This window comes from Mandrillus leucophaeus, unplaced genomic scaffold (assembly GCF_000951045.1).
Source record: "Mandrillus leucophaeus isolate KB7577 unplaced genomic scaffold, Mleu.le_1.0 Scaffold69, whole genome shotgun sequence".
NCBI lineage: Eukaryota > Metazoa > Chordata > Mammalia > Primates > Cercopithecidae > Mandrillus > Mandrillus leucophaeus.
In genome coordinates, this window is record NW_012107474.1 from 396,338 (window position 1) to 414,549 (window position 18,212).

Consider the following 18,212-nt stretch of genomic DNA (forward strand, 5'->3'; position numbering starts at 1 on the left):
AGCTGTGATTATGCCACTGCACTCCAGCCTGGGGTGACAGAGTGAGACTCTGTCTGAAAAAAAGAAAAACTTTAGAGTTTATTTGAACAAAGAACAGTTCATGAATTGCACTCAGAACCAGGAGAGGCTCAGCGAGCTCTACCCAGCAGCATGGGCAGGCAGCACTTAAAGATAGAACACGAAAGTGAGGCACGGAAACAGCCTGATTGGCTACGGCTGGGCCTCTGCGTCATGTGGGTGTGGTCTGACCCACTGGCAGCTTATGACAGACTCAGCTACTTGTTACAAGAATAGACTTACTAGGTTGAGTTTGTTTACATGCTTCGTTAGGTTGCAGTTCACTAGGTAGGAATTCAAAGAATGGCCAGCTTTAGGCCAGATGTAATTTAACAAAAGGACCCGGGTGTGGGCACATCCCTGGAAGGAGGTACTGGGTCTGAGAGCCCAGGCGGACCCTAAGGGGTTGTCTTAGCTGCTGCAAGGATGATGGAACCCTCTCCCTTTTTTAAGCTAATGGTCTTTTTGTTGCAGGGAGAAAAGATGGACTTGCAGCTTGGAACGGATGTAAATCATAGTGTTTTCAGCACTGTTGGTTGTGCCGAAGTCCACAGCCACGGCCTCTTCTGCCAGCTCCAAGTCATGGTTCCAAAGACTTTTAAAACAGTCCAAAGATACTCCCTTGATAAAGGTTTCATTTTTAAAATTTGTGTGGATGGTGGCAGCCTGACCCTGTTTCACTCCAGTGCAAGGCAGATGACACCAAGCCAACATGCAGAGGCCTGGCCAGGGTGTTGTCACTGTGAGTTGGGGCACACACAAGCACAGGGGGCCGTCCTGCGGTGGGCTGGGCCCAGTGGCTCACCCTTCACCCTTTTTCCGCACATCTTCCTGGAGTAGACCAAGTTTAAATGTTCGTTTTCAGTAAGCAGCTGTGACTATACTAACACATTGAGTTAGAACCATTTGAATAGGTTTTGAATCTGCTTTTTCATTGTTCACTTTTAATACTATTAACTAAAGCATTTATTTGGGAAACAAAGGATTGTGATTTGGGTAAACTGAGTCAGGGTGACCCTGAGTAGTGTCCTGGAAGGCAAACACTGGAGAGTTTTGGTTTTTCTCTTTGTTTGAGACGGAGTCTGACTCTGTTGCCCAGGCTGGAGTGCAGTGGCGCGATCTCAGCTCACTGCAACCTCCACCTCCTGGGTTCAGGTGATTCTCCTGCCTCAGCCTCCTGAGTAGCTGGGACTACAGGTGCTTGCCACCACCACCCCTGACTAATTTTTGTATTTTTAGTAGAGATGAGGTTTCACCGTGTTGGCCAGGCTGGGTCTCAAACTTCTGACCTCAGGTGATCCGCCCACCTCAGCCTCCCAAAGTGCTGGGATTACAGGTATGAGCCACCTCTCCCGGCGTGACCTCAGGTGATCCGCCCACCTCAGCCTCCCGGATTACAGGTGTGAGCCGCCTTTCCTGGCGTGACCTCAGGTGATCCGCCCACCTCGGCCTCCCAGATTACAGGAAGAGCCGCCTCTCCCAGCCTGGAGAGTTGTGCATAGGGGATTTCCACAAAGGGTTTTTGGAGGCAGTTCATTGGCTGGGGAGAAATCCTAAATGAAGCCCTTTCTGGTGGGTTAGTGCTTCAGGGCCCTCCCAGCTGGGAGATGTGAAGGCCGTCAGGGGCTGACTTCAGCTGCTGGTCCAAGTCTACGGGCATCCTGTGGCCTGGCCGTCGGCGTGTGAATGCAGGCCTCCCGCGGCCTCCCTTCCACTTAGAAAGCCTTCGCATTGGTGACTTCGTTTTCTTTCACATTTCCCCCTTTTGATCGAGTTCTTCCTCCAGAAAGTCACAGATCAGTTGGTGAATGTGATGTTGTCCCTTGTTGCCGGGAGGCACTTGTCCCAGGGAGTCATGTCCCTCATTGCGGACGTGACCTCAACCAAGCTCTAGTGTCACCTGCTTCACCTTCGGGTCAGTTTTCATTTCAGGGGATTGTCTGAATTCCAGCAGGGGGCAGAGGTTTCTTTAAATGAGAAACCTGAATCCAAGGGCCGACACCTTTTAGTTTGACAACACAGGGATTGGTAAGGAGTACCTGACGCGGACTCTTCACTGAGGTTGAAGGAAATCTTTCTGTAAATGTCTTTTCCAGTAGAGAAAAAGATCAGGCTGAAGGTCGTGCTGTCTGGTGCCTTTATCTCCTGGGAACACACCGTGTAAAGACTGACCAGGGTATGACTTGTGTGAACCGCCTTCATTATTCCTTTACACTATTGAAGCATGTCTCCTTTAATACACGGACTGTTCAGAGCAGAAGGGACTCTGCGCATTGACCCTGCCGTGATCATTTCAAAAGGTGACAACTTGCAGTTTCCGAAAGGTGCGGACCTTAGATTCGGAAGGACCACAGGAAGTGCCTTTGGCCAGGGCAATTTTAGTGCTTCCTGAAATTTTGCCAATTGAATCTTGGTGATGCCACCTGTGCTTTCTGCCCGTCTGCAGGACTGGGATGGTAGGCACAATGACAGCCCTGTAATGTGGACCAGACTTCACAGACTGGTTTTACGACCTGGCCAGTGGAGTTCCTTGCCTGTGAAGATGTGCCCGTCACGTAGGGAGAATCTGTTCTAGTAGAGTGTGCGGCGTCTGAGGCAGTGGCACATCAGGAAGGGAACGCTTCCACCCAGGAGGAGAGCATGCAAAACATCACGATGTATTTATAGTCTCGGGAGGCAGTGGCTGGATGAAGTCCATTCGCCAGACCTCAGAGGGCCTGCTGGGCAGGTCAGAACGGCCTGGGACTGTCTGAAGTGTCTTCGCTGGGTTGAATTTTGGGCAAACAGCACAAGGCAGTTGTGCCTCTTTGGCCGCCCTTGAAATGTTTCTCCCCCAATACTGTTGTAAACGTGTAAGTTCATTAGTTGCCCAATGAGTCGTCCTGATGTTTTCATAGATTCTGGTAACACCGACTCATGGGTGCTTGGGACAGGGCATCTTTAATAACATGACTTACGTCCTTTTTTGGAAAATTATCTCAGTTGTAAGGTTTTTAGTCTTAGTGAAACTCAAGGCAGTGGCTTTTGCTGTAGAATCAACCACATTTTTTTCTTTAGCCCCATCAGACTTCAATTTTGAATACCCAGAAACTGTGATTATGGCCAAAGCAGAAGGAAGCCAAACTGAATTTAATGAACGATTGACGAAAGTGTCATTTTTAACTTGGTTCCCTCTGGAGGTTAAAAAGTTTGTTTCCAGTGCCGGGCGCGGTGGCTCACACCTGTAATCCCAGCACTTTGGGAGGCCGAGACGGGCGGATCACGAGGTCAGGAGATGGAGACCATCCTGGCTAACACGGTGAAACCCCATCTCTAGTAAAACACAAAAAATTAGCCCAGCGTGGTGGGGGGCGCCTGTAGTCCCAGCTACTCGGGAGGCTGAGGCAGGAGAATGGCGTGAACCTGGGAGGCGGAGCTTGCAGTGAGCTGAGATCGCGCCACTGCACTCCAGCCTGGGCGACAGAGCAAGACTCTGTCTCAAAAAAAAAAAGAAAAAGTCTGTTTCCAAACTCATCAACAACCCAAATGAGGGGCAGGAGGAGACCTGGGCCCAGGACTCCATCTTTCCGTGCTTTATCAGCCTCTGTGAGTGCAGACACTGTTTTGGAGAGAGGCAATGTTAGAGTTCTGATACCATCTAGATGCCTCCAAATGCCAATTAAAACATGCGCCCCATCCGGACGTGCATATTTTAATACATAGCCACAGGCCATTCTCTCACTTGTGGAGAAGCTGCACCCAGCTGTCCTCACGCTCAGCATGTTCCCATGAGCACGCTCCTTCCTAGGGCTCTGTGGACTTCCCATACGCTAAGACCCTTGTTTTGGAACCGAGTTCTTCTAATTAGTTCAGAGAAAACTTAGGTTGGTGTAGCAAAGGAACCCCAGTCTGGCCAAAGTAAAAAGGTCCGCTGCTCCAGATAAACGGGGCTGGAGTCCGGAGGCGGCACAGCTGTTATGAGGCTTAGACTCACAGAGTCCCACACTTAAGATAATAATACTCACCATTAGGAAAACTCGCAGTAAGCGGCGAAAACGTCCTCCAAGCTGAAAGGTGGAGTGGCTCCTGCATCACCCAGTGGTGCGGCTGCAGCACAGGACAGGCCCAGGCTTCAGGCTCCACAGCCCTTCCCTCAGTTCCTGAGCCCGGGGGCAGCTCTGGGCAGCAGCTGAACACCTGCTGTGCGCCACTGACCAGACTCCTCCCAGGCCAGAGTCAGGGCTGCAGGGAGCCTCTTGAGAGCAGGGGACAGCATGCAGGGAGAGGGGGACGGGCACAACCAGGACATCCAGGCCTAAGCAGCCCCTGACCCAGCAGAGCCCCCATCAAGAATTACAGGTGCCCCCACCACAGGCTCTGATGCCCCCAGCCAAGCACAGGGTGAGGGGAGGCTCTGAGCCCAGTGGGACTGCCAGGCTCCCTGCTCCACCTTGGGGCAGCGCCCTGCAGACAGGACCTGCCACGCCTCTGTCCCTGCCATCTTTAGTCACTCCCTTCCATCCAGGCAGCAGAGACCACGTGAGATTCGTCCTTCGTGCTGAGGGAGGGCCTCACATCCACGAGCTCTGGAAGCTCATGGGAGCGTCCACGGCTGCCCCTCCCGTGAGGCACCAGAACTGCCCCAGCTGCCACAGGCAGCACTGAGCTCTTCCTCCCTGCAGCCTTGGACCTCTGCCATTCTCTTGGGGTCAGGGCGACTTGGTGCTTCCCACCATCTGTGCCGGACCCCTCCACATGGCTCCCCCCAGCACCAGGAGGCCTCCTGGGTCAGCACCTCTGGGTCCTGCCCACGAAGCTATGCCACTTCCCAAGGCACCTGTCACACCCACCCCAGCACGTTTTCAGTCACAAGAGAACAAAAACCTGACTCAAGCTGGCTTTGAAGTTCAATAGCACAGACAACTCCCACGCTCAAAGGCAGTGGGTGAGGTGGCCTCAGGCACAGCTGGATCCAGGGGCACGGGCAGCACTGCTGGGATCCACTCCAGGCTCCTCTGCCATGGTGACAAGAGGGATGTCCCCAGAGCCACAGCCACGTCCTCCCACTCCCACCCCCAAGCCTGGCAGGTGGAAGAGCCCAGGAGTCACGCCTGACCGCACACAATCATGTGGCCCAGGGACGTGTGGCCACGGCTGCCACCTGTGGGTGGAGTTACCACCCAGGCAGGCAGGAGAGCTGGGCTGGGAGGCGGGGCCCTGGCCGGCTGTGGTGAAGCAGGTGAGCCCCGCACCTTCAGCTCCACCAGGTGGGGGATCCCAGAAGCCCGTTCGCCCGTTCATGCCCTGCCCCAAATACACTTGTGCAGTACGTGCAATTTTGGAAACTTTGGGACAAAAGCCACATCTTCCACCCTGTCTCCTTCCAAGATCAATTTAGTTTTTTTTTTTTTTTTTTTTTTGAGACAAAGTCTCCTCTGTCCCCCCGGCTGGAGTGCAGTGGTGCGATCGATCTCAGCTCACTGCAAGCTCCACCTGCTGGGTTCACGCCATTCTCCTGTCTCAGCCTCCCGAGTAGCTGGAACTACAGGCGCCCGCCGCCACGCCCGGCTAATTTTTTGTATTTTTAGTAGAGACGGGGTTTCACTATGTTAGCCAGGATGGTCTCGATCTCCCGACCTCGCGATCCGCCCACCTCGGCCTCCCAAAATGCTGGGATTACAGGCGTGAGCCACCGCGCCCAGCCTGATTTAGTTTTCATTTCACTCTCTCTGCTACTGCATCTCCTACAGTCAGTGGAGCCTCCAAATTGAGGAAACAGCCTCCCCCATTCTCACCCGCCCCCCCATCCGCCCAAACGCCGAGCAGATCCCCTCGGGTACTAGGTCCTATTGTCCCCAAAACCAGAGCTCCTGGCCCCATCCAAGAAACTCTTCCGTGTCTCTGTTTCATCTATGTCTGTCCCCCTTCTGCTCTGTTTGTCTCTGTGCCTCTCCCCTCAGTCACTCTCTTTGAGTCTCTGTCTCTCCCTCTCTCCCCATCACTCCTTCCCTATCCCCATCTTTCTCTGTCTCTCCCCATCACTCCTTCTCTGCCTCTCTCTCTCTCCCCATGTTTCTCTGTCTCTGCCTCTGCCTCTCCCTGTCTTTGTGTTTCTCCCCCAACTCTCCCTTTCTTTCTCCCTCTCTCTCCTGCACTCAGGGAAGAACACAGGCAGCATAAGAAAGGGCCAACACACCCGGCTGCCCGGGACCCACCCAAGCCCCCGGGCTCCCTCTGCTTTCACAGGGTGGCCCTGCCTGCCCCCCAGCTCTGGGCCACCAGGCTCCTCCCCGGCCTTCCTACCTGCCTGCCTCCGGTCACCCTTCCCTGAGTTCCCTCTGCCGTCGACTTCTTCTGTCTGCTTTGTGTTTCTGCTCGTGAGCAGCAGAAATTCTTCCCGCAACGCGGCCGAAGAGAAAGACATTGAATGAAACTAAACTTCGTCTCTTTGCTCGGCCTCCTGCTCACATTGTGCTGGTGCTGCGTCTCAACTCCCCGGTTGCGTCTGCTTTCTCAGGCACGAGAAATCGCATTCATGCCTGAGAATCGCATTCATGGGGCTCCAGCCTCGTGCCTCGTCACTCACCTAAAGGCCCTGCCTCCTAATGCCAGCCCACTGGGGTGTAAGATTTCAACACGTGAATTCTGGGGGACACTGACACTCGGGCTGCAGCAGCCCCAAGGACTCTGGGCCCAGGAGGGTACAAGAAATCTTCACCAGATGTTCTGGGGAGGGAGGAAGGTGCATGGGGTGGGGAGGCTAGACAAAGGGCTGTGTGGGGTTGGGGTCCTGGGGGACCAGTTGGGCACCGTGGGGCCCAGCAGCTGCGAGCAGCGCCTCCAGCACTCACCCCAACGTTCTCCACAGCCTGGGATGCTTCTTGGGCCCCCACCACGGCAGGGAGAAGCTGGGCCCATAAAGTGCATTTTGCAAGTTGAACCCTGAGCCCAGCCCGCCTGGAACCTTGACCCAGAGGAGCTGTGGAAGAAAATCGAATGAGTCGTGGTTTACACCATTAAGTTTGCGGGTGATTTGTTCCAAAGCAGCAGCTAACTGGGACACCTCAGGTTATAAAAACGAGAAGCAGGAACTGCTCAGGACCTCGGCGGGATTCCAGCCAAGTCACTCATCCCCAGATCCACTTCCAGCGGCACATGAAGCCAGGCTCCCCCGTGCACCGATCACCCTCCTGTTTTCAGAAGGCTCGCCCTGCTCCTGGCAGGAACACCCACTTCCTTCCTGCGCATCTCTGGCCCCAGCCAGGAGATCAGCACAGGCACCCAGCTGTCAGAGCAGGAGCCTGGAAGGGCAGGGAACAGGGGTGCTCAGCCACAGAAGCAAGACAGGGCCCCAGGAGAGCACAGAGTCATCAGGGACTCCGGGAGGACAAACTCTGCTGTGAGAAAACATCACAGCCTGGGCCTTCAGCACAGACTCGGAGGGATTCTCCTGGAGGCTGGGTCCGAGGTCAAGGCAGGGGCAGGGCTGCTTCCTGAGATGCTCCTGGACTCACAGACACCGTTTCCTCCGTGTGTCCTCACGGGGCCATCACTCTGCAGGTGTCTGTGTCCTCACCCCCTCCTCTTACAGGGATACCAGGCGAACTGGGTCCCGGCCACCCTGCTGACCTCCTTTGCCTTAAATATTCATCTATTAAGGTATTTGGGGCACTGCAAGGTTACGTATCGAAGGTGTACAATTTGACGACTTACATATCGAAGGTGTACAATTTGACGACTTACATATCGAAGGTGTACAATTTGACGACTTACATATCGAAGGTGTACAATTTGATGACTTACGGCCTCCGTTTAACTCAATCACCTCTCTTAAGCCTCTGTTTCCTTTTAAGACCTAAGTCACATTCTAAAGTTCTAGGGGTTAGAGCTTCAACATATGAATTTTGGGGGACACAGTTCAGCCCCGACACCCCTCCCACTGCACACACAGCTTCCACCTCAAGAAGAGGCTGGGGCAGGGCTGAGTCAGTTTAGGGCGGATTCGCTGTCCTGTTCCTCAAGGCGGAGGGCAGACCCCCACCCTACCCGGCCTCCCAGCCCCCGGTGTGGCAAGGCAGGCACGTGTGAGGCAGAGCCTGGACCCGATGGAGGAGTGTGAGGGAGGCCATGGCAGGTCCAGAGGGGACCCCAAAGGTGATAAAGGGAGATGTTTCCAGACCCCCCACTGGTGGGGCCATCTCCTCCCCGGACTCCAGCCTTCTGCGACGGAGTCTTCAGGGAGGGGCGGGGCAGCGAATTCAGTGACCCAGCCCTGACAAATGGGAACGACAGGAGCGAATGGAGGGGTGCACATTTTGGGGGCGCCGTGGGGCCGTGCCTCTCTGCGGGACCATCCATTCCAGACCCATCAGCCTTCACAGCCACATCAGCTCCCCCACAAAGGCCAGGTGCTGCAGGAATCGGCCTGTCACACATGGAGCCTCTCACCCCTATGGAAAGGCCTTTTCAGGACACACCAGAACTGCTTCCCGGCCCCGGGCTTGCTGCCCTCAGGGTGGCCATGTGAGTGGTATGGAGAATGGATAGCCCTGGGCCCGCAGAAGGCTGCAAGGCCATCAGCCCCGTCCCCCCGCCGTCACTTTCTAGAAAGGTTTGCACGAACACACATGGTTGCTGACTCCTGTGAAAGGCCACAATGCTACAGCACATGAGCTGGTCTGCAGAGAATGCCCCTCAGGAGAACGGGCACACACCACCTGCGCCAGGAGGCAGATGCCACAGTCTCCTGAGCCAGCACATGGCCAGCAGTGGGCCCAGCCTTGAGGTCTGCATGAATGGGGCCTGCCGCTGCCCTCCCAGACGCATCTCCTCAGGGAACATGGAGGATGAATAAACAGGCACATTAAGTGATCACAGGAACAGGGACAGTGAGACCACATCAAGGAAAGCTGTAGAACAAGTGACGTTCTGCATGCAGGGAGTGGGTGCACAGGCCCAGCGGAGGCTGGAGAGCAGAGAGAGAGGCTGAACAGGAAGGCCGGGCCACTATGTTGAGTCCTTCAAATGCCGGCTGCAATGCAGTTCTCTAATCCTGAGGAGGTGGGCCAGGAACACCCCTTCCAGAACACAACAGAAGAGATGGGGGAGGAGGCCTCCCAACAGAGAGCCTCTAAAACCCGAAAATGCCCAATAACATCACATTTGAAAATCTTTCTGGGGAGAAAGTAACTGGAATCCCAAAAGGCCTGAGGCCATGGAGACACGTGAGTCCAGCTGGGCATAGCATCATCTGTACAGGTCCTGCTGATCCCTGCTGGCCAGGATCCTGAGTGTTAACGAGCCCCAGGCACGCACAGGAGACGAAGCCTGGGGCCTGCATGAGCAAGAACCCAGAGCAGAATCCCTGCAGGAAGCCAGGATCCCAGAAGAGGGGCCCTCAAAAGTGAACCAGGGAAACCCACCAGTCACGGGGAAGTGGCAGGGACGCTTGCTGCATGAGCCTCTGAAAAGAGGAGTAAAATAAGAGAAAAACTCTCAAGAATTTCTACCACTGGCCATCCTCAAGTGGGTTCAAGGTTCAAAGCAGCCACACCCACAAAATGTACTTCCCAGTGGGCTGCTCGGGTCCTGGCAAAGGCAAGCACAAAGCCTCCACAAGGCTCCACCCTCGGACGCCTGAGAGTCCACCCGTGCGAAAGTGATTTCACAACACAGAGGCACCACACGCACCAGGAAGCCAGTCACCATGGGCAAGAGTCAGCAGAAACAACTAAATGTACAATCAGATTCATAACATTGCAAATAGCGGAATAATCCAAGGCAGAGTGTACAGTAATGATGGCTAATATGTTTACAGAAATAAGAGAGGGCATTGAAGTGTGACAAAGGAACAAGATGTTATCAAAAATGAAATACCATTAGAAATTAAAATATGATCATTGAAATTAGAAACATGAACAGCAAATTCGACACACTTAAAAGATAATTCATGAACTGAATGATAAATCTGATGTTACACAGAATGCAGCCAGGAAAGCTAAAGAGATAGAAAATCGAAGAAATATGAAAGGACACAGAAGAGAGAATGTACAGGCTTCATCTTTATGTAAAGAATATTCTAGAAAGAGACAATAAAGAGTGCAGGACAGGTCACATTCAAGGAGATGTCAGGTGAGGATTTTCCAGACATAAATCCTCACATTCAGAAGGCCCAATGAATCCCAACAGGCTAAATCAAAAGAAACCCACATTTGGAGAGTGATGGTGAACCTGGAGAAAAACAAAGACAGAGGATGCTGAGTCCCAGGAGAGAAAAGGCAGATGACACATAAAAGAGCAGCAACAAGGCTGAGAGCCAACCTCCTTACAACACCGGGTGTCGGGAGGCACCACAATATCTCAGAGCACTTGGGGAGAATACTGTCAATCTAGACTTATGTTACCCGCAAAACTATCTTTTTTTTTTTTTTTTTTTTTTGAGACGGAATCTTGCTTTGTCGCCCAAACTGGAGTGCAGTGCCCGGATCTCAGCTCACTGCAAGCTCCGCCTTTTGGGTTTACGCCATTCTCCTGCCTCAGCCTCCCAAGTAGCTGGGACTACAGGCGCCCGCCACCTCGCCCGACTAGTTTTTTTGTATTTGTTAGTAGAGACGGGGTTTCACCGGGTTAGCCAGGAAAAACTATCTTTTAAAAATAAGAGGAAAACACAGATTACTTCCAGACAAAGAAAAACCAACACGGTTTACCATAAACATATCTCAGTAAACGACCTTTGAAGATGAAAAATAATCCCAGAAGGAAAGTTTAAGACACAAAAAGAGATACTGAAGCAAGGGAACATAAACATGAATAAAGTTAAACTCACTGTGTTAATTAATAATCATAACACAACTAACAGCAATATCCCTGCTTGCTGGGGTGAGAAAAACAAGGTACAGCAAACTACCTTGAGTAGTCTGAGAGCAAACTACCCGAGTTTCAGAAACTCCGGATGTTTAAGAAGAATGAAAAAGGACTGAAGACACTGAACAGCCTTAGACTTTTTTTTTTTTTTTTTTTTAAAGAGATGGGGTGTCACTCTATTGCCCAGGCTGCAGTGCAGTGGCACGATCATAGCTCACATAGCCTGGAATTCCTGGGCCCAAGCAATCCTCCCACCTCAGCCTCCTGAGTAGCTAGGACTACAGGTGCATGCCACCACACTCAGCTAGATTTTTCTTTCCCCCTCCATATTTTGTAGAGACAGGGTCTCACTATGTTGCCCAGGCTGGTCTGGAATTCCTGGCTTCAAGTGATCCCCTCACCTTAGTCGCCCAAAGTGCTGGGATTACAAGTGTGAGGTATTGCTCCTGCTACTTTAGACTCTTAAAGTTTTCAGATTCCCCACAAAAACAACAGGAAGAGAGTATAATTCTCAAAGTAGAGTGAAGGAGTGAAAGTGGGATAAGCAGAAAGAATCAATCAACCAAGAGAAAGGGTAAGAAAGGAGAAAAAAACAACAAAAGGATAAATTAGAAAACACAAAATAGAGAGGTATAAACAATCCAAATACATCAGAAATCACAATAAATCTAAATAGATACAACTTCTGATCAAAGGCACAATTATGAGATTGGGTTTTTGGAAGCTGAGTTATGTGCTGCTTACGGGAGGCTCACCGCGCAGCCACTGCCAGGGGTGATGAACAGGGTGGGTAGGTCCTGCCCTACTGCGGAATGTGTGGTTCAACTCAGCATGGGGACTTGAGGATTTTTCAGAGGGGGCTCCTCATGGCCTCCACAGTGAAGGAGACAATGAAAGTTATCACATAACTCCGGGGGCGGTGCTTGGATTGTTACAAACCGAAAGGACTGAAACAACAGTGTCTGAGTGTGATGACTGGGTTCTCTGCTTGGAGCCTCACCAGGCCAACGGCAAGGCGATGCCCAGGCTGGGGTCTTGCCTGAGGGTGCTGGGGAGGCAGCAGCAACCAGGTTCCCTAAGGTTGTTGGCAGAAGCCAGCTCCTTTGACGCCAGCAGCAGCAGCAGCAGCGTCTCCCTCATGCTTCGAGTCCCCGCCTTCCCCTCCTGCCTCTCTCTCCTGCTGTCAGGGACTCACACCGCCCGGAGGATCCAGGCTCATCTACTTTAAGATCAGCTGATTAGGAATCTTCATGACATTGGCACAGGTCCCTCTTGCCAAGCAATGCAGCATCTTCACGGGCGATCTCACTTCTGGGATGGCGCTCACCAAGGCTGGAATTCTGCCGCCCACGCCTGGGAACAGAGCTGCTGGCCCTCCCTCTCAGATTTCCTGAGGGACAGAGCTGGAGACCCGAGCAGAGGTCAGACTCAATTCCAGAAAGGGAGCTTCATTAACCCTTTACTCACAGAGACCAACGAACCAGTGGGGTTTTTGGTTTTAAACATGCAGAAAAATATCATTTCCAAGTATAGTTCCTCTTCTTTTATCACCAAACTGCCCTCTCCTGCATTTATTCTGACACTGGGAGTCAGGTTGAGTCAGGAAGCAAAGGCTGCAGGCGGCGGTGCGGGTGTGCCCCGCACTGGAGGACAGCTTTGTCCTTCTCTCTGTTGCAGGTGTTCATCGGTACCAAGAGGAAAAGTGCCTCCGAAGACCTCACTGTCAGGTGTCCTTAATCAATCGATTTTCTGATATTCATCAATAGCTCATTGATCAGTAGCACAGAATCCTAACACAATTGGATTTGGCAGGACAGCATCAGAGTGAGCACCGGCTCTGGCTTCAGCCCCACCGACGTGAATCCACGCTCAGCCCTAGCCCCTGTGTGAGTTGGAGCTATTTGCTTCTCTAACCCTAGTTTCTAAAGCTGTAAAATAAAATAGGGCGATTTCGTGGGCTGTCACACAGATTATGTGTGAAAATTCATGTTAAATGCTTACTATGGAGTCAGGAACATTAAGAAAGAGTTCAATAGATGTCAGCTACTGAGTATTATTACTAAAAATAACACATCTGCCGAAATTACAGCTTTTTAAACAAGTCAACTATGGTAAAAATAAGTATCGGGCTGATAAGTGATGTTTTCTGCTCAGCGTCATACAGATTTTATTTCTTTCTTTTATAAGATCCATAACTTGCTTGCATTAGGGGTGTGGCTTTAGTTTACAAACTTCTGGACAGCCTGAAACTCCCGATTCTCTTGAACCACCTTAAACACAATCCTTTTGCAAACAATCCTTTAAACATTCTTGTGAGTTTTGGTAACACAGAGTCTGCTGTGACCCAGTAATCCTACTCTCCTGGGGATGCAGCTTAAGAACAAGAATCTCACCTGAAACAAAACCACCACGAAGATGTTCACTATGGCATCACTTAAATGAAAAAACAAGTATTTGACTAAATGTGCAATAATGGAGATATTTTAGTAAATTACTGTACCTCTCCTAAATACACGACTAGGCAATATTGAAAAGTACAATAAAGTTAGGAGGCATATAGAAAGGTATCTGACTTGAAGTGAAAGGGAGAATATTAAAATAACACAAGTAACACTTTTTTTTTTTTTTTTTTGGAGACTGAGTTTTGCTCTTGTTGCCCAGGCTGGAGTGCAATGGTGCAATCTCGGCTCACTGCAACCTCCGCCTCCTGGGTTCAGTGATTCTCCTGCCTCAGCCTCCTGAGTAGCTGGGATTACAGGCATGTGCCACCACGCCCGGCTAATTTTGTATTTTTAGTAGAGACAGCGTTTCTCCATGTTGGTCAGGCTGGTCTTGAGCTCCCGACCTCAGGTGATCCACCCACCTCGGCCTTCCAAAGCGCTGGGATTACAGGCGTGAACCACCACGCCCGGCCACAATTAACACTTTGATAACCATTTGATGCCTCCATGGAATGCAAGGTGTATGCAAACCTACACCAGTGTCATGTGGGTGGGCTACAGAGGCCTGCCTTATATTTAGGCTTATTTTTAATATTGCTGGTTGCTTGTTTCAAGAAATTTAAAGAGTACTTTCTGATGATTACATTGCCATTGTCATCTGTCGTGATGTATCCATGAGATAAGACTGTCCTGAGCACTGAGCGGTTGGGCTGGAGACCCCCTCTAAAGCCATACACAGTTAGGACTCGCTGCGCATGACCCCAAGATTCATCCGCAGATGTGTGTGGGTACAAGGTGCCTCCCCCATGCTCCCAGCAGGTCCCTCGACCCTCTTCTCTCCACGCGGAACAGAAGACAACTCCGGAAAGGTGAACTGGCAATGTCTGCCTTAAAAAAAGCAGGAAGGCAAAAAACAAAACAAACAAAAACAAAACAAAACAAAATGCTGTCAAGCCCCACGGCATCACAGAATTAACTTTCAGGGTGGAGAGAAGTCAGCTGGGGCCGGCTGAGGCTGTCCTCTCCACCCCATTACCCTCACCATTAACGGGGAGGATTCGGACTCAACTGCACATCCAAAGTTTCTGTAAATAACCCATTTCTGTTTGAAGCAGATTCCCCTGCCATTAATTCAGGGAGGGTTCACAGCATGCTGCAGTTACTTTGCTTTGTGAGTTAATGTCCCATAAGCTCAAACTTGTCACCAGGCTAGACACAGAGGACGTTTACCTCGCCCTCTCGACTGGCTGTCCTAAAATACCTGCTCCTGTGGGCGCTGGTCGCTGTTAAGGGTCATTGGGTTGGGGAGCTGAAGGGGTGCTGCTTGCCCCACTTTTCTCCCCCGTCTGCCCTTCCCACACCCTCTTATGGCCACACCAGAAGGTCACACTGCTCTTGGCAAGTACTGCTTGGGTACCACTGGTTATTCAGGGCCCCAGGGCTCTTTAGTCAGCAAGTGGTGAATCCTACCAGGACAAGGGCCCTTCCTTTCAGGTTCCCTTCTGGCCCAGAGTGTGTCTAAAAATGTCAACAGGGAACAAGGACCTTGACTAGGTGCTTTAGGACTCTGCTTGGTGACTTATTCTACTATGGCTGAGCTGGTATCCAAGTTGTAAGACAAAGTCTTCTTTATTCTGTCCTCAAGCAGAAGAAAGGAGTCTCACCCGGAGCTGTGAACTGCACTGTCTGGGGTTGGGGAGGGGTGACGCAAGCACTCCCTCGGCTGCCCCAGCGAATGTCTCAAAGGGTCTCGTGCACCTCAAATCCACTGGCTCCAAGCTCAGCACAGTACCAGGACTTTCCCAGGAATTGCAGTCCTTGTGGGCTAGACTGCCTTGCAAGTTTCTTGAGGACCCCAGAACACTTTAACCCATGGTGGCAGGGCTTGCTGGAACTCAAGGTTCCAACCACTAGGATGGATGATTCTCCTCTGGCTAGGGCTGGTCTAATGCTCTCTCCATGGGCACTGGGTGAGTTCTACCCCATGTTGCTTTCCACTGTGACAGGGCGGCAATGAGTTCCAACACAAACTCCCACAATCATTACACTCTCCCTCCCGAGGAACACGACTTCTCTCTCCACACCATGTAGCCACTGGCAAAGACGGGGGAGAGGTGGTGTAGGTGATCCAAGACTGTCTTTCCTATCTTCTTTAATGTCTCTTTCTTAATATGATGCTAAAATCAGATACTTTGATCACTCACCTGACTTTTGGTTCTTAAGAACGTGCTTTTTTTGTGTGGACAGTTGTTCAATTTAGTATTCTTGCAGGGGGCATGATGGCTCAAGGCTTCCATTTGGCCATCTTGCTGCCAAACATTTTAATTAATTTTGCTGAGATACGGTTTACTACCAAAAAGTAAATAAATAACCAAAACAAAACTCTGTACTCCTAGGTAGGTAGGGCATCCCTGGGTCTTGGGTGGGGTCTTCTCAGTGATCTACCCCTCCCCCAAAGAATAGGGGCTCTCTAATGGCCTGCACGAGGCATGTACTCCTGTTTCTTCTCCAGCGATGGAGGATGATTTTTGTTCCTTTCACCCAGCTGCAATAGTTTTCACCAGTGTCCTGAGGGGGACAGTATTTGTTCTCTTTCTCCTGTAGATTAAAGGGGGAAAGGATCCTGCCTTGTTCTGGAACCTCCTCTCAGTGGGTGCTAAATGTCTAGTTGAAATTAGAAACATGAACAGCAAATTCGACACACTTAAAAGATAATTCATGAACTGAATGATAAATCTGATGTTACACAGAATGCAGCCAGGAAAGCTAAAGAGATAGAAAATCGAAGAAATATAAAACGACACAGAAGAGAGAATGTACAGGCTTCATCTTTATGTAAAGAATATTCTAGAAAGAGACAATAAAGAGTGCAGGACAGGTCACATTCAAGGAGATGTCAGGTGAGGATTTTCCAGACATAAATCCTCACATTCAGAAGGCCCAATGAATCCCAACAGGCTAAATCAAAAGAAACCCACATTTGGAGAGTGATGGTGAACTCTCCAAGAAAGTGACTTTCTTTCCAGTTGTCCATCCCTGAGCTGAAACTATCAGTAAAACTTTCAAAAGGTGCTTGTTCTACTTTATCCAGCATCTAGGATGTTATAGCAGGAAGGTCTTCCGGTTATCCTTGTCCACTCTTGTCAGAAGTAAAATGCTTAGGTTTTAAAATTCATGTTTTTTCTTGATTTCGAAGTCACAGATTCAACTGCTATTTCACTAATAATTACCTTAAAATTGTTGAAGTGCATATTTAACTGTTGTTTTCCATCAATATCGAGAATTTATCGGTATTCAAACCCTCACTCTGAGGAATCAGGGACACGGCAGTCCCACTGACTCCCTCTGTCCCGCTGTCCACACTTCCTATTTGTAACTCCCGATTGTTAATCACATGAGACACCAATGGTTATTTAGATGTCACTATAATTATTACTGGCTTCTTTGCTTACTTTTCAGGCTTTTTTTTAAAGGGCTATCTCAAGTTCACAGCAAAACTGAGAGGAAGGTACAGAGATTTCCCATATATCCCTTCCCCTGACACATGCACAGCCTCTCCCATTATCAACGTCCCGTAGCACAGTGGTACATTTGTTACAACTGATTAAGCTACATAAATGTGTCATCATCACCCAAAGCCCACAGTTCACAGCAGGGTTCACTCTTGTTGTTGTGCTTTCTATAGATTTTGGACAAATGTATAATGACATATATCCACCACTATAGTGTCATACAGAGTATTTTTACTGCCCTAAAAATCCTCTGTGCTATGCCTATTCACTCCTCCTGCTCTCAAATGCCTGACTCCTGCTAGTCTTTTTACTGTTTCCACAGTTTTGGTTTTTTTCAAAATGTCATAGAGTTGGAATCATACAATATATAGCCTTTTCAGATAGACTTATTTCACTTAGTAACATGCATTTAAGGTTCCTCTATGTCTTTTCATTACTTGATAGCTAATTTCTTTATAGCACTGATTGATATTCCATCGCCCAGATGTGCCACATTGACCTACTGAGGGAAGGACATCTTGGTTGCTTCCAAGTTTGGCAATAATGAATAAAGCTGCTATAAACACCCGTGAGAAGGTTTTGTGTGGACCTAAGTTTTCAGCTCCTTTGGAGCGCAATTGCTAGACCGCATGGTAAGATTACATTTAGTTTTGTAAGAAACTGTCAAACCATCCTCCAAAGTGGCTGTACCATTCACATTCCTACCAGCAAAGAATGGGCGTTCCTGTGGCTCCACATCCTCACCAGCATTTGGTGTCGCGAGTGTTCCGGATTTTGGCCATTCTAATAGATGTGTAGTGGTATCTCATTCTTGCTTTCATTTGCACTTTCCTCATAAGGTTTGCAGCATCTTTTCATACGCTTATTTGCCATCTGTATATCTTCTTGGGTGAGGAGTCTGTTAAATTATTTTGCCCATTTTAAAAATCGGATCATTTTCCTATTGTTGAGCTTTAAGTCTTTTGTTGATTTTAGATAATGATCCTTCATCAGATGTGTCTTTTGCAAACAGTCTATGACCTGTCTTTTCAGCCTCTTGGCTTTATCTTTTGCAGAGCAGTTTTTAATTTTAATGAAATCCAGCCTATTATTTCCTTCATAGATGTTGCCTTTGGTATTGTACCTAAAAAGTCATCACCAAACCCAAGCCATCTAGGTTTTCTCTACTATCATTTTCTAGAAGTTTTGTAGTTTTGCATTTTACATTTAGGTCTATCATCTATTTAGAGCTAACTTTTGTGAAGGGTTTATGATTTGTGTTTAGACGCTTGTTTTTTTTTTTTGTTGTTGTTTGTTTTTTATGTGAACATCAAGTGCCATTTGTTGAAAATACTATCTTTTGTCCATTTTATTGCCTTTG